General features: G+C 43.9%; 1 pseudogene; it reads right to left on the bottom strand.

Moving 5' to 3' along the window:
• Positions 1 to 4,935: 4,935 nt before the first annotated feature.
• LOC148774967 (NADH dehydrogenase [ubiquinone] 1 beta subcomplex subunit 3 pseudogene) lies at positions 4,936 to 5,223 on the bottom strand (annotated as a pseudogene).
• Positions 5,224 to 6,587: the final 1,364 nt, after the last annotated feature.

Below are 6,587 nucleotides of genomic sequence, written 5' to 3' on the forward strand. Positions count from 1 at the left end.
GACTGTAGCCCTCTAGGCTCCTTTGTCCATGGGATTTCCATGGCAAGAATACTGGAATGGGTGGCCATGCCCCTCACCAGGAGATCTTCCAAGCCAGGGATTGAAACTGTATCGCTTACACTTCCTGCATTGGCAGGCGGGGTTTTTTGTTTGTTTGTTTTATGTTTTTACCATTAGCACCACCTGGAAAGCCTCAGGAGATGGTGGAATTGACCACATAACTTCTGAGGGAGATTATAAATACATACTTCTGCTTTGTTCTCTAAGGGTGATTGTTCTTGGAATCAACCGCCATACTGTGAGGAAATCCAAACAGTCTAAACTTTTCAGAGGTCCCCTAGGAAGAACAGAGGCCCCTGGTCCACATATCTGACTGAGCTCCCAGTTAGCAGCACAGTTTGCAAGCCATGTGAGTGAGGCATCCTGAAAGTGAATCCTGGCCTCCAGCTGAGCTGTCCCAGCTAATGCCACGTGGAGCAGAGACGAGCCATCCACTCTTGAGAAACAGAGAATTGAAACACCAGGTAGGAAGGATTCTCCTGGCTGGAACTGCTCTAGAGTGGAGTCTGGTACAGATTGAGATTCACAGGACTTCCCTCTTTCTGGGGTAAATCAACCAAGCCAAGAATCAAGCGGAATTGTTAACTGCCAGTAGAACTCTGAACATTCTGTCAGCCTCTCTCATCTCAACAAGTAATTTAGTGAAAGTTGACCCTACGCTAAGGCCAGAGGTTTTAAACGGGAAGTTAAGTCATCAATGGGCATGAGGGCCAGGAGCAGTCTGACTGAGAAACACAAGCAGGTTCATGAGGCAGTCTGGAAGAGAAGAAAGTTGATAAGCTCTCAAGAGATGGGGTGAGACCCCTACAACTGTGAGGGCTGGACAGAAAAAGACAAGCCAGTTAAGTGACCTCAGCTGATTTTGAGTGGCTGCCTCAGAAACTGTCTCTCGTTTCTTTGCTCTCGAAAGCGGGTGTGGGTGGGATGAAATCAGGTGCCAAAGAAGTTCAGTGAGTTTAGTACTTCTTGTTTTTAGAAGATCGCCTGCACCAAACAATCCTTCGAAAATTACGCAAGTAACAAACACATTCTTATGATAAAAGATTCAAACTAGAATCAATTCCAGACAGCACCTTTCATCCTCATCCCCATTGTCACATCTCTCCTCCAAATCAGCCAGGACTGTGGTGTGGCCCCCATCCTTCCATCCCCATTCTATGCGTTTATGTGTGACCCATACACATATATTATACAGACTCACTTAAAAGGGCTGTGTTGTACAGGTTGTGCTGCATGTTGCTTTTTTCACATAACAGTGTATCTTCGGAATCTCTCCATATTGGTGTGTTTAACTCTATCTCATTCTTTTTATTTTTTAAATTACCTTTTATTGGTGTATAGCTGCTTTAGAATGTTGAGTTGGTTTCTACTATACAGAAAAGTGAATCAGCAATACATATATCCGCTCTTTTTTTGGATTTCCTTCCCATTTAGGTCACCGCAGAGCACTGAGTAGGTTTCTCTGAGCTATACAGTAGGTTTTCATTAGATATCTGTTTTATATACAGTATCAATAGTATATGTATGTCAATTCCAATCTCCCAATTCATCCCACCCACCCGCTTCCCCCTTGGTGTCCATAACATTTGTTCTCAGCATGTGTCTCTGTTTCAGTTTTGCAAATAATGTCACATATGCATTACTTTGCCAACAAAGGTCCGTCTAGTCAAGGCTATGGTTTTTCCAGTGGTCATGTATGGATGTGAGAGTTGGACTGTGAAGAAAGCTGAGTGCCGAAGAATTGATGCTTTTGAACTGTGGTGCTGGAGAAGACTCTTGAGAGTCCTTGTACTGCAAGGAGATCCAACCAGTCCATTCTAAAGGAGATCAGTCCTGGGTGTTCATTGGAAGGACTGATGCTAAAGCTGAAACTCCAAACTTTGGCCACCTCATGCAACGAGTTGACTCACTGGAAAAGACTGATGCTGGGAGGGACTGGGGGCGGGAGGAGACGGGGACGACGGAGAATGAGATGGCTGGATGGCATCACCAACTCAATGGACATGAGTTTGAGTGAGCTCCAGGAGTTGGTGATGGACAGGGAGGCTTGGCATGCTGTGATTCATGGGGTCACAAAGAGTCGAACACGACTGAGCAACTGAACTGAACTGAACTGATGCCATTTAGATTCCACATATATGCATTGATATACAATATTTGTTTTTCTATCACATTCTTTTTGCTGTACTGTATTTCACAGTATGAGCAAACAATTTAATCTGTGTAATCCACATTACTGTAAATCCACAGTAATGATGGGGACACACCTACCTTATTTCTATATGTTCACTATCCCAACAGTGCTGTGAGGAACCCCTCTGTGCAAACATCTGCCTGCCAAGTGTTTCTGTAGGATTGATTGCATATCTCAGGTTGAGTGTGGGCTCATGAATAAAGCAGCTCATGTCCTGGTTAATTTCTCTCATTGACATAACATTCACACAGTCTCTGACATTCTTTTCTCCTCTGCCTTTAAGGACTGTTTCTTGAGTGACTGCTCCCGAGGAACTCTAGAAGGGCTACTCCCTAAAGAAACAGAAGACTCCAGTGACAGGAAAATTAAGTTCTGCAGAAGCTGAGGTTAAATAAGACAGAGAATTTGAAATGAGCCACGGGAAAGCAATTTTGGTCTCCCCAAGAGTTTCTCAACAAAGATGGCCTTGACATATGTTTACCTTTCTTGGTTCCCCTACTATTTTTAGTTATTTGGGCAAAGTGAAGACTTGATTATAAATATATGCTTTTGAAATAAAAGAAACCTTATAACATGAATGCAGAAGGTTTCAGCTAAAAGTAGCCGTCTTCTGCCCCTGTAGATGACCAGCCAGGCTGAATGGCATATACCCTTGGAAGCATCATTAACTCCTTTACCCTGTTAACCTCCTCTCAGACAGATATATTTGCCTCATGGTACTAATTGATGCCTCATGACCTTAGAATCTTAATGGCTCTTCCAAAGTTCATCTGGCCAAGTCTAAATCTAATCACCAGGCTTTCCAGGTGGCTTAGTGGTAAAGAATCTGCCTGCCAATGCAGGAGACACAGGTTCAATCCCTGGATTGGGAAGATCCCCTGGAGAAGGGAATGGCAACCCACTTCAGTATTCTTGCCTGGAGAATTCCAGAGGAGCCTGGTGGTCTACAGTCCATTGGATCACAAAGAGTCAGATATGACTTAGCAGCTAAATGTTAACAACAAGAAAATCATAGCTATAGCCAGCCTTTGGGTCTGGCTTACCAGCTTTACTTATTTAACAGTTTTTTGTTTTCTTAATATGTATTTATTTGGCTGCACCAGGTCTTTGTTGCTGCAAGTGGCATCTAGTTCCCTGACCAGACCTGGGCCCCCTGTATTGGGAGCATGGAATCTTAGCCATTGGACCACCAGGGGAGTTCCATTTTCAGTTCAGTTCAGTTCAGTTGCTCAATCAGGTCCAACTCTTTTCGACCCCATGGACTGCAGCACACCAGGCTTCCCTGTCCATCACCAACTCCCAAAGTGTGCTCAAACTCATGTCCATTGAGTCGGTGATACCATCCAACCACCTCTCCTCCTGCCCTCAATCTTTCTCAACATCAGTGTCTTTTCCAGTGAATCAGATTTTCACATCAGGTGGCCAAAGTATTGGAGTTTCAGCTTCAGCATCAGTCCTAAATATTCATTGGAAGGAATATTCAGGACTGATTTCCTTTAGGATGGACTGGTTGGATCTCCTTGTAGTCCAAGGTACTCTCAAGAGTCTTCTCCAACACCACAGCTCAAAAGCATCAATTCTTTGGTGCTCAGTTTTCTTTATAGTCCAACTCTCACATCCATACATTACTACTGGAAAAACCATAATTCTGACTAGATGGACCTTTGTTGGCAAAGTAATGTCTCTGCTTTTTAATATGCTGTCTAGGTTGGTCATAGCTTTTCTTCCAAGGAGCAAACGTCTTTTAATTTCATGGCTGCAGTCACCATCTGGAGTGATTTTAGAGCCCAAGAAAATAAAGTCTGTCACTCTTTCCACTGTTTCTCCATCTATTTTCCATGAAGTGATGGGATCGGATGCCATGATCTTAGTTTTTTGAAAGTTGAGTTTTAAGCCAACTTTTTCACTCTCCTCAATTTTACCAGTTTTACTTTTATCTATTTGTCTCAATAAGGGTTGAGGAGAAGTAGAAAACCAATAGGTTAGGTTTACCTTTTACAAAGGTCAGACCAGTGGGAGGTTTCAAAGGCAAAGCTAATTATAAGTCAGCCTTTGTTCTGGGGCCTGATATAACTAAATTGAATTCCACCTATCATGTCAGTAAAACCATAGCATTTCGTCCAGCTATGTCAAAGATACACCGACCATTCTAAGAAGGGTTTTCTTCCTCAACCATAATTCCTCAGAGCTGTGATAGTCCCACTCCAGCTGCCACAGATGTCTTCTGTCCCTCATGAGAAAAGTCTCTTTGGAAAGGTGGTCCATTTGTTTGCTTGTTTATTGAGAGGCATCTTTCAAACTGTCTAACTCCAAAAATTGTTTGCTTGTTTATAGTAGAAAAATAAACCTAAAAAGGCCATTGCAATTTGAACTAAAATTCATATCTTGGGAATAGGAGCTTGGTTAGGAATCAACATTTAGAGAATATGAGATTGAGGACATCAGCTTGCTGTCTAACGGGACTGACGCTGAAACAAAGGAGATGAAGTGGTAGACACAGACTGGCTGTTGTGCTCTCACCACTGTGCTTAGCGTTTCATCAGGGGGAGAAGAGATGGGAGAAACATGTGATGCACAAGATCCCACCATCTTCCATTTCCTTTTTTTCTTTCTGACAATGAAGAAATACTAGTTTTATGAGACAGTTAAGAAGCCACTAAGATACTTCAAAGGTATTACCTTCAATGATGCTCCCTATCTTCTTTTCAGGGAATATTCAGCCCCGACAGCTACCACCAATGCAGCGAACCCTCGTTTGAATTTTTTTAATAATGCACCAACAAAGAAAACGTTGTTTGCAAAGTTGCTCTGGTATCCTCCAAGCTTCACTGTGGCTCCACAGATCCTATAGCCCTAGGGGCCAACTTCTCTTGGACAGTCTGAAATGGGGTCCCTTCTATCTTCCATTATTTATAATCAGAAAGTTTCACTTTATAGTAACCATGTTCATATCCACATTCATGGGCCATGCCTAACCCATGGCAAAATGACTTCTCAGAACACTCAATATTCAGTCTCCAGCCAGAGCCACCATATTCTGAGACCCATTACCATGCTCTTTCATTAAGCAAGCGCTGTGAAGTGAAGTGAAAGTCACTCAGTTGTGTCCGACTCTTTGTAAACCCATGGACTATACAGTCCAGTGGAATTCTCCAGGCTAGAATACTGGAATGGGTAGCCTTTCTCTTCTCCAGGGAATCTTCCCAACCCAAGGATAGAACCCAGGTCTCCCACATTGCAGGCAGATTTTTTTATCAGCTGAGCCACAAGGGAAGCCCAAGCAAGAGCTGTAATGCTCCCAAATTATCCTTTTGTTCTTCCTCAGGCATCTCTTCCCACATGGCCCACCCAACCATCTACTCTTACACCCCTGGGTGGGCTTGAGGGGGGTTCTCTGAAACACACCTCTTCCCTAAGTTACAGATGGGCATGAGACGGGCCTCTTCTACTCTCGTGTGTGCATGCTCAGTCGTGTCTGATTCTTTGTGACCCCATGGACTGTAGCCCACCAGGCTCCTTTTGTCCATGGGATGCTCAGATTCCCCAAGTCAATGTTGTGGGTTGTGGGGGAGTGGAGTCCCCACCTTCCTCTGCTCACACTCAGGGAGCTCAATGGGTAGGAGTGGGGTGTTTTACCCCATCCCTTGCTCTCTGCCGACACTTCTTCCTAGCCAGGGGACCTTTAGTCAACAGAGGTTGGGTAGGGGGTGCGTGGGTGTGTGTGTGTGTGATGAATTCTTCAGGGTCTGGCCACTTGCAGTGGCCAGTAGAATTGCACATGGGGAAAAATATCCATTAACTGTATAAAGTACTCTTCTCTCTTTTTATTCTGTGTTCAGTTGTTTCCAACTCTTTGCGACACCATGGATTAGGCCCACCAGCCTCCTCTGTCCATGGGATTTTTCAGGCCAGAATACTGGAGTGGGTTGCCAATTCTTATTTCAGGGGATCTTCCCAACCCAGGGATCGAACCCACATCTCTTACGTCTCCTGCATTTGCAGGCAGATTCTCTACCACTGAGCCACTCATTGGAAAAGACTAAAAGTACTAGCCACCACATTTTCTCCAGTGGTTTGAATCAGACAAGGCATGACTTACCTCCTGTATGAGCAGTTGGGTCCTACTCCGCCCAGGATTTGGAGGGGAGGCATCTGCTGCCCTAAATTCCACATCATCATGCAGTGTTCTTCAGGCAGATTACTGCAAACTGGTTCACTCAACACTCTCTCCAGCCTCCTCCTAGCACACAAATACTTATAGAATCCTAAGTATATGTTACATGGTATTTTAATTGCTTTATATTTATTTATAAGAATAATTATTGTTATTTGC

The sequence above is a fragment of the Moschus berezovskii genome, chromosome 18 (genome assembly GCF_049115385.1).
Source record: "Moschus berezovskii isolate FMDL1 chromosome 18, NW_MosBer_1.0, whole genome shotgun sequence".
In the NCBI taxonomy this organism is placed as follows: Eukaryota; Metazoa; Chordata; class Mammalia; order Artiodactyla; family Moschidae; genus Moschus; species Moschus berezovskii.